Source organism: Delphinus delphis, chromosome 7, assembly GCF_949987515.2.
Source record: "Delphinus delphis chromosome 7, mDelDel1.2, whole genome shotgun sequence".
NCBI lineage: Eukaryota > Metazoa > Chordata > Mammalia > Artiodactyla > Delphinidae > Delphinus > Delphinus delphis.
This window is the reverse complement of record NC_082689.1, coordinates 74304244-74314847: the sequence shown is the minus strand read 5'-3', so window position 1 is coordinate 74314847 and position 10604 is coordinate 74304244.

Here is a 10604-nt window from a genome sequence, read left to right as displayed (position 1 = left end):
GTAGTCATTTTCACAATGTTGATTCTTCCAATCCAAGAACATGGTATATCTCTCCATCTGTTTGTATCATCTTTAATTTCTTTCATCAGTGTCTTATACTTTTCTGCATACAGGTCTTTTGTCTCCCTAGGTAGGTTTATTCCTAGGTATTTTATTCTTTTTGTTGCAATGGTAAATGGGAGTGTTTCCTTAATTTCACTTTCAGATTTTTCATCATTAGTGTATAGGAATGCAAGAGATTTCTGTGCATCAATTTTGTATCCTGCAACTTTACCACATTCATTGATTAGCTCTAGTAGTTTTCTGGTGGCATCTTTAGGATTCTCTATGTATAGTATCATGTCTTCTGCAAACAGTGACAGTTTTACTTCTTCTTTTCCAATTTGTATTCCTTTTATTTCTTTTTCTTTTCTAGTTGCCGTGGCTAAGACTTCCAAAACTATGTTGAATAATAGTGATGAGAGTGGACATCCTTGTTTTTTTCCTGATCTTAGAGGAGATACTTTCAGTTTTTCACCATTGAGAATGGTGGGTTTGTCGTATATAGCCTTTATTATGTTGATGTAGGTTCCCTCTCTGCCCACTTTCTGGAGAATTTTTATCATAAATGGGTGTTGACTATTTTCAAAAGCTTTCTCTGCGTCTATTGAGATGATCATATGTCTTTTATTCTTCAGTTTGTTAATATGGTGTATCACATTGATTGATTTGCGTATATTGAAGAATCCTTGCATCCCTGGGATAAATCCCACTTGATCATGGTGTATGATCCTTTTAATGTGTTGTTGGATTCTGTTTGCTAGTATTTTGTTGAGGATTTTTGCATTTATATTCATCAGCGATATTGGTCTGTAATTTTCTTTTTTTGTAGTATCTTTATGTGGTTTTGGTATCAGGGTGATGGTAGCCTCATAGAATGAGTTTGGGAGTGTTCCTTCCTCTGCAATTTTTTGGAAGAGTTTGTGATGGTTGGGTGTTAGCTCTTCTCTAGATGTTTGATAGAATTCACCTGTGAAGCCATCTGTTGCTGGACTTTTGTTTGTTGGAAGATTTTTAATCACGGTTTCAATTTCATTACTTGTGATTTATCTGTTCATATTTTCTGTTTCTTCCTGGTTCAGTCTTGGAAGGTTACACCTTTCTAAGAACTTGTCCATTTCTTCCAGGTTGTCCATTTTATTGGCATAGAGTTGGTGTAGTAATTTCTTAAGATGGTTTGTATTTCTGCGGTGTCTGTTGTAACTTCTCCTGTTTCATTTCTAATTTTATTGATTTGAGTCATCTCCTTTTTCTTGATGAGTCTGGCTAATGGTTTATCAATTTTGTTTATCTTCTCAAAGAACCAGCTTTTAGTTTTATTGATCTTTGCTATTGTTTTCTTTGTTTCTATTTCATTTATTCCTGCTCTGATCTTTATGATTTCTTTCCTTCTGCTAACTTTGGGTTTTGTTTGTTCTTCTTTCTCTAGTTCCTTTAGGTATAAGGTTAGATTATTTATTTGAGATTTTTCTTGTTTCTTGAGGTAGGCTTGTATTGCTATAAACTTCCCTCTTGAAATGCTTTTGCTGCATCCCACAGGTTTTGGATCATAGTATTTTCATTGTCATTTGTCTCTAGGTATTCTTTGATTTCCTCTTTGATTTCTTCAGTGATCTCTTGGTTATTTAGTAACGTATTGTTTAGCCTCCATGTATTTGTGCTTTTTATGTGTTTTTCCCTGTAATTGATTTGTAATCTCATAGCGTTGTGGTCAGAAAAGATGTTTTATATGATTTCAATTTTCTTAAATTTACTGAGGCTTGATTTGTGACCCAAGATGTGATCTATCCTGGAGAATGTTCCATGTGTACTAGAGAAGGAAGTGTAATCTGCTGTTTTTGGATGGAATGATATATAAATATCAATTAAATCTTTCTGGTCTATTGTGTCATTTAAAGCTTGTGTTTCCTTAATAATTTTCTGTTTGGATGATCTGTCCATTGGTGTAAGTGAGGTGTTAAAATCCCCAACTATTATTGTGTTACTGTCGATTTCGTCTTTTATAGCTGTTAGCAGTTGCCTTATGTATTGAGGTGGTCCTATGTTGGGTGCATATATATTTATAATTGTTATATCTTCTTCCTGGATTGATCCCTTGATCATTATGTAGTGTCCTTCCTTGTCTCTTGTAACATTCTGTATTTTAAAGTCTATTTTATCTGATATGAGTATTGCTGCTGCAGCTTTCTTTTTATTTCCATTTGCATGGAATATATTTTTTCCATCCCCTCACTTTCAGTCTGTATGTGTCCGTAAGTCTGAAGTGGGTCTCTTGTAGACAGCATGTATATGTGTCTTGTTTTTGTATCCATTCAGTGAGCCTGTGTCTTTTGGTTGGAGCATTTAATCCATTCACATTTAAGGTAATTATCTATATGTATGTTCCTATTATCATTTTCTTAATTGTTATGGGTTTGTTTTTATAGGTCCTTTCCTTCTTTTGCGTTTCCTACTTAGAGAAGTTCCTTTAGCATTTGTGTAGAGCTTGTTTGGTGGTGCTGAATACTCTTAGCTTTTGCTTGTCTGTAAGGCTTTTGATTTCTCCATCAAATCTGAATGAGATCTTTGCCGGGTAGAGTAATCTTGGTTGTAGGTTCTTCCCTTTCATCACTTTACATATGTCATGTCACTGCCTGTTGCCTTGTAGAGTTTCTGCTGAGAAATCAGCTGTTAACCTTATGGAAGTTCCATTGTATGTTATTAGTTGTTTTTCCCTTGTTGCTTTCAATAATTTTTCTTTGTCTTTAATTTTTGTCAATTTGATTACTATGTGTCTCGGCATGTTTCTCCTTGGGTTTATCCTGCCTGGGACTCTCTGCACTTCCTGGACTTGGGTGGCTATTTCCTTTCCCATGTTAGGGAAGTTTTCGACTATAATCTCTTCAAATACTTTCTTGCATCCTTTCTCTCTCTCTTCTCCTTCTGGGACCCCTAGAATGCGAATGTTGTTGCATTTAATGTTGTCCCAAGGGTCTCTTAGGCTGTCCACATTTCTTTTCAATCTTTTTTCTGTTCCACAGCAGTGAATTCCACCATTCTGTGTTCCAGGTCGCTTATCCGTTCTTCTGCCTCAGTTATTCTGCTACTGATTTCTAGTGTATTTTTCATTTCAATTATAGTATTGTTCATCTCTGTTTGTTTGTTCTTTAATTCTTCTAGGTGTTTGTTCTTTAATTCTTCTAGGTCTTTGTTAAGCATTTCTTGCATCTTCTCAGTCTTTGCCTGCATTCATTTTCCGAGGTCCTGGATCATCTTCACTATCATTATTCTGAATTATTTTTTCTGGAAGGTTGCCTATTTCAACTTCATTTAGTTGTTTTTCTGGGGTTTTATCTTGTTCCTTTATCTGGTACATAGCCCTCTGCCTTTTCATGTTATCTATCTTTCTGTGAATGTGGTTTTTGTTCCACAGGCTGCAGGATTGTAGTTCTTCTTGCTTCTGCTGTCTGCCCTCTGTGGATGAGGCTATCTAAGAGGCTTGTGCAAGTTTCCTGATGGGAGGGACTGGTGGTGGATAGAGCTGGCTGTTGCTTTGGTGGGCAGAGCTCAGTCAAACTTTAATCCTCTTGTTTGCTAATGGGTGGAGCTGGGTTCCCTCCCTCTTGGCTGTTTGGCCTGAGGCGACCCAACACTGGAGCCTACCTGGGCTCTTTGGTGGGACTAATGGCAGACTCTGGGAAGGCTCATGCCAAGGAGTACTTCCCAGAACTTCTGCTGCCAGTGTCCCTGTCCTCACGATGATACACAGCCACCCCTGGCTCTGCAGGAGACCCTCCGACACTAGCAGGTAGGTCTGGTTCAGTCTCCTATGGGGTCACTGCTCCTTCCCCTGGGCCCCAGTGTGCACACTACATTGTGTGTGCACTCCAAGAGTGGAGTCTCTGTTTCCCCCAGTGCTGTCGAAGTCCTGCAGTCAAATCCCGCTAGCCTTCAAAGTCTGATTCTCTAGGAATTCCTCCTTTCATTGCCGGCCCCCAGGTTCGGAAGCCTGACATGGGGCTCAGAACCTTCACTCCAGTGGGTGCACTTCTGTGGTATAAGTGTTCTCCAGTTTGTGTGTCACCCACCCAGCAGTTATGGGATTTGATTTTATTGTGATTGCACCCCTCCTGCCATCTTATTGTGGCTTCTCCTTTTTCTTTGGATGTGGGGTATCTTTTCTGGTGAGTTCCAGTGTCTTCCTGTCAATGATTGTTCAGCAGTTATTTGTGACTCCAGTGCTCTTGCAAGAGGGAAAGAGAGCATGTCCTTCTACTCCACCATTTTGAACCAATCTCTCTTTAACATCTTATTGGAATATAATTGCTTTACAATGGTGTGTTAGTTTCTGCTTTTGATAAGTAGATAGATTTGATGAAACCCCGAGTTCATATAGAACAGAGGAGGATTAGATTGTAAAGACAGAGTGGACGTGGATGGGGAAGAACTTTTGATTCTGAGCTAAGTATGGGAATTTCTTCTAAAAGGAAATGATTGAAGGATTTTGAACCAGGGAATTACACTTGGAAAGAGCTACATAAGTGCAGCCTAGCAGTAGTGTACATGATGGATTGGAAGGGGAAGAGACGCTAGGCAGGCAGAATAGTTAGAAGGCTATTGAAATAATCTGTGCATGAAATGGTAAAGACCCAGAATAAAATCCTATAATTTATAAATGTAGGACCTTCAAATTATCTAGTGCAGTGGCTTTCAAGTTTTTTTTAACCATGAGCCATAGTTCAGAAATGTTTTACATATACACATACTTATAAAAAAAATGTTTGACAGAACAATATTTATCCTTAATACTTATGATGACATTTGACGTTTTTTGGCTCTGTTCTTTTTACATTTCAGAAATGCTGATGGGAACACATTATATTTATTTTAAGATTTTCTAACAGGTTGTGACTTGCTGTTTGAAAAACATGGATCAGGTGCAACCCCTTTACTTTTCGGAAGAGAAACTAAGATATAAAGAAACCAAGAGACTTTCTCTGGTCCCACTGCTCATAATTAGAGACCAGGTCCATGAACGTCCATTGCACCACACTAAGGTTAGGATGGGACTGTGGTACAAATAGACCTGAGAGTAATTTTAGAAGAGAAATAAACAAAACAAACTGGGAAAAATCAAAGTCAACGGCAGTTTTATTCTTGGTTAATTGAGTGAACTGATTTGCCGTAAAATACAGATGTCTGAAGAAGGACTGTCCTGGGATAAAATTATGAGTTCACACTGAGGTTCAGAGGGCAGAGGGATAGACACACTGCCTAGCAGGCAGAGAGAGCTGTAAGACTAAGTATTCAAATGAAAAAAATCTTGTCAGTCATCTATTTGGGAATGACTAGATGGCATTTGACCTAATAAGTATATATTAAATACCTCTCCTATTCATGGCCATGTTATAGTTACTGGAGATTCAAAGATGAGCAAAATCAGGTCCCTGTACTTGAGAAGCTCTTATTCAAAAGTTTGATGATAGTATCATACTTCCTTGGAATTAGTCACTCTTGTTGCTAAAAATTCAGTAAAATTCATTTTAAAAACTTTAAAATTCATTTTAAAAACCTTAAGATTTTTTAATCTTCTACAGTTTGATCCAATAACCTTACGCCTGCCTTTACATCAACTTGCACTGTTTTTTTCAGCAGTAATGCATTTGTGTGTGTGTGTGTGTGTGTGTGTGTGTGTGTGAAGTGTCTTTCCTTTTAACATCCACCAATATTCCTTAAGGTGGCAAGTTGCTTCTTACCAGATTACATCTGAAAAGAAACAGCTTCTGACAGGGAAATGAGCAGCTGGGTGGCAGCCTACAGCAACTCTGTTATTTTGCACTGATATAGCATTTTAATATAAATGGCTGAAATGCAATCTGAAAATAGTTATTCATCACAAACAACCACAAAGCTGGTTAACATTTAAGCTGTTACGTTTGTGGGTTGATTTCTTTCTAGGTGCTTCCCTTCCTTTAATGATAATGATGGTGATTTTCACACTGCCCATTGGAGGGAGGAAGAAGAGGTAGTGAAACCAGGGCTCAAACATTGTAGCGTTGAGAAAAATCTGCAGCAGTACCTGAGGAGAGTCCAGGATCCCTAATACCCAATCCATTTGATCTTTTTTTCCGTTTTACCCAGATAACTTAGAGTTTTATCCTTAGGGAAAATGAAACAGAGAAACTGGCCATCATGGAGTCAGAATTTAAATCATTGGCACCGCTTACATGTAATTCCTGTTCTGGGTTTTATTCCAGGTTCAGAAGGTCTTAATACTCTGAACTCTTTAAGTTTGTATGATCTTTGAATCTATAAAGTCAATATGCTGCTTCCTAACATATCAATTTTACAGACTTTTGGAGAAATTTTCTAGCCATCTATCTCTGCTCTCCTAAGAGATCCTTGACTGTGCCTTTTCTCACACTACTCCATGGGTCAGTCTTATGAACTACCATGTTAAAGGAACATTTCAAGTTCCTTGAAAGTACACATTAAAGTACACATCTCACCCTTGCTACTCAGCATACCTAACAAAAATGGGCATCCCACATAATTTGATAGCATGAGATGGAGGGTTATGCCACAGAAAAAGAAGAGAGAAGCAGGAGAGACACGTATAGTTAACAGCAAAGCAGGGTATTTCGAAACTGCTATTTTGATGAGATTGCGTGATGCAATTTGTGTGTGTGTGTGTGTGTGTGTAGATATGAGCAACAAATATTTTAAACATTCATCCCATACCTGGGAATTACTTCATCTTTGATGAGGTGAGACTCAGTGAAAGATGAGATTAGAGATCGGATAAGGGTTCTAGTGAGGTTCAAAAATATGGGGAAATGATCTCATATCAACAGTACTTCATTTTTTAAAAAATAACTTTTATAACTGAGCTTTTCAGGATGCATCAAAATTTCATACATCAAAAAAGACTAAATAAAATAGATGTGCCAAAGTATCTTTTGTGTCAAAATAGTTGACTTAAAGAAACTTGTAACCTGATGTAGTAGAGTGCTTCACCCTCAGGGGACATTTGGCACAGTCTGGAGACATTTTAGATTGTCACAGCTTGGAAGGAGTTTGTTTGCTACTGGTGTCTAGTAGGTAGAGACTGGGAATGCTGTCAAACACCCTCCCATGCAGAGGAAAGATCCCTCCCCTGCCCTGTACCACAACAGAGTGTCAATAGGTGAGGAAACAGAGAATTAGACTGATAAAGGTGAGAGAACTGGGAGATTGGCTGATGAGAGAGTATAAGTGTGAAAACAGAAGAGAGAACAACATAGATAGATTTTCTCCCAAAGGCTTCTTTTATACTTATTTTAGTTTTCCATACATGATAAACAATACATCTTGCCTCAATAAGTCTCTCATTGAATTCTTGCCCACCACCTGACTCTGATCTTGACCTCGTGAGTCCACTTCTGGGAATTTATCTTATGGAAATAATCCAAAAGAGAGACACGGTCATAGTCATGTTCTTTGCCGTGTTATTTATAACCTAAAATCTAACCCTACTGAAAGATAAATTGATCTAGAGGTCATAATGTAGCATGCAAGAGAAACTGTAGATTTTGCTATCAGAACTAAAATTCAGAAGAGTGGTCGAAGCAGGTAATATAAATTTGGAGAATTAATGTTGCCCTAAGATTCAACATATCTATATCTCTAAATGAACTTTAATCTGCTCTGATTTCTTACCTATCTGGCTGGCAGAAAACTGAACCTAAGTTATTATTGAGGCTCCTCAAGCCCACATCCAATGTGGTCATAAAAGAATCTTGAGCATGTTTGAGGCTGGAAAATGGGAGAAACTAGGCTCTTAATTTGAGAGGGTCTATGTCTTCAGTGTTGCTTCTTTTGCTTTTTCTATTATGTGATACTGCTTTTGAGCCTTGGTACCCAGGACACAAATGCACTCAGAGATGCTCTCTCAGCCTTCATCCTCTCTACCCACTGTGGGCCTTGGAGGCGTGCCATCTGGAACCAGGGACTGAGTCTAGCCACCCCCACTTGCTTTGAGGTGCTTCAGCTTCCTTCTGGTCAGTCCTGTTCCATCTGCCTTTTCTCTCAAAAAATCTCTTCTTTGTGAGCAGGAAGCACCAAAGCTACTGTTCCCCATTTCTCCTGAAGTCAAAGAAGATATTTAGAAGCACAATAAAGCACTTTCCTGGATTTGGAAGTAAAAAAAATGAGAATCACAATTATCAGTTTCTTTCTTGATAACTTGCTTTTTACATTACAGGACACACCTAATAACAAAAGATATGGGAAGGGGCTTCCCTGGTGGCGCAGTGGTTGAGAGTCCACCTGCCGATGCAGGGGACACGGGTTCGTGCCCCGGTCCGCGAGGATCCCACATGCCGCGGAGCGGCTGGGCCTGTGAGCCATGGCCGCTGAGCCTGCGCGTCCGGAGCCTGTGCTCCACGGCGGGAGAGGCCACAGCAGTGAGAGGCCCGCGTACCGCAAAAAAAAAAAAAAAAAAAAAAAGATATGGGAAAGTAGTAGAAAACTATAAGCAAGAAAAATTAGAAAGCACACAGCAAAAAGTTGAAGATACCTTACTTCTAGTGAGTGTTTTAAATAGAAAGAAGAAGCCAATGAAAAGGTAGAAAATTTTAATTAAAGAGATGGGATAATATTCCAGGAAGCTGCAGACATTGGTTATAATCAAATCTCCCAGAAATTCCAGAAAGATGGAGGGTTACAAAATCTGACAATTTACTTGAATTTGATCTCAAAGAGAGCACCAAGACTATGAAATCTTCAAGAGTGCAATTTCAGGAGTGTAATAAAAGTTAGGAGATTGTCCATAGGAATAAGAGGGTAATAGGTGCTTAAAAATGAAGCCAGTTTGGGCTTCCCTGGTGGCGCAGTGGTTGAGAATCTGCCTGCTAATGCAGGGGACACGGGTTCGAGCCCTGGTCTGGGAAGATCCCACATGCTGCCGAGCAACTAGGCCCGTGAGCCACAACTACTGAGCCTGCGCGTCTGGAGCCTGTGCTCCACAACAAGAGAGGCCACGATAGTGAGAGGCCCACGCACCGCGATGAAGAGTGGCCCCCGCTTGCCACAACTAGAGAAAGCCCTCGCACAGAAACGAAGACCCAACACAGCCAAAAATAAATAAATAAATAAATAAATAAATAAAATGAAGGTAGTTTTAGAATCTGGCAGTGAAAAGAAGTTCAGAAACATGACCTGTCCATGAGAGACAACAAAGTAGCAAAGTGAATTTGTTGGATAATGAGATCTATACATAAATTTTTAAGAAAAAATAAGGAGTTTCCCCTGGACAAGGAGAGCTGGAAGACAAGGCAGAGATGGGAAAATTGGCAGAGGAGAAACTGCACAAAAGGGAAAGCAATTAAGAGTGCAAGTAGGGCTTCCCTGGTGGCGCAGTGGTTGAGAGTCCACCTGCCGATGCAGGGGACATGGGTTCGCGCCCCGGTCCGGGAAAATCCCACATGCCGCGGAGCGGCTGGGCCCGTAAGCCATGGCCGCTGAGCCTGCGCATCCGGAGCCTGTGCTCCGCAACGGGAGAGGCCACAACAGTGCGAGGCCCGCGTACCACCAAAAAAAAAAAAAAAAAAAAGTGCAAGTAGAGGGGATAACCTTTGAAAGGAGAAGGCAGAAGTCTTTGAGACTAAAGAGAGGAGGCATAGAAAGATATTTCAAAGTGAAGCAGTTGAAAAATGAGAAAGATTCCCTCTAATAACCCCCACCACATTAGTGAAGTATTAGGAGAGTTTTTGTTGAGATGGCAAGCAGCTTGGGGATCTAATTTAGAGACTGATGATTTGCAGAGATATTTTTTTCCCAAATTAAAAGTTTAATGTAGTTCATTAAGTAAAATAACAGTGAAACAAGCTTAGCTTTGTGTTAGTTTTCTGTTTATATGCAAATTCATAACTACCACCTAACCTCCTTGTAAATGCCAGGACACGCTAATATAAAATCATTCTTTTTAAAAAATGAATTATGATCCCATCCAGAAGTGCAACCCATGTATCAATTTGGACTGACACAATTGTTTTTATTTCTAATAAAGGCCTTCATTTACTTAAAATGTCGCTCCCTAGGTATTCTATTTCTGTTTTAAACATGTAAGACCATTGCTGTAAAAAAAGGAAATTACACTGAATCAAAAGCCATTGAAAGTATTAGTTGGAAACTTGATAGGGTTACATAGAATTTCAAACTTGAAAATGCAGTAAAATTTGACTCCATCATAATAACCACAAGAGGCAGATCAATATGACTGAGTTAAGGTCTGTTCTATAAATCATTGTGTGGTGAATGAATTAGGAAAAAGATAAGCTGTAACCAAAATGGTGAAGCGTGAGACAAGAACACTCCTCTCTGGAATTAGCTTCTAGTAAAGTTCAGCTTGGGTCTGCAGTAATGGAGAATTATATGTTGTGGACTGTGGGCTGTGGCACATCTACTGACAAGGCTGACCTACGCATCTTGGATCCTGGGTTTCTAAAGTTCTTACTCTTTATGTAAAATAACAACACAAAATGGAAAACAAATTACAAATGTAAGCTGAAGTTGTATATGTGACTATTACGTGTGAAGTTTGCTGC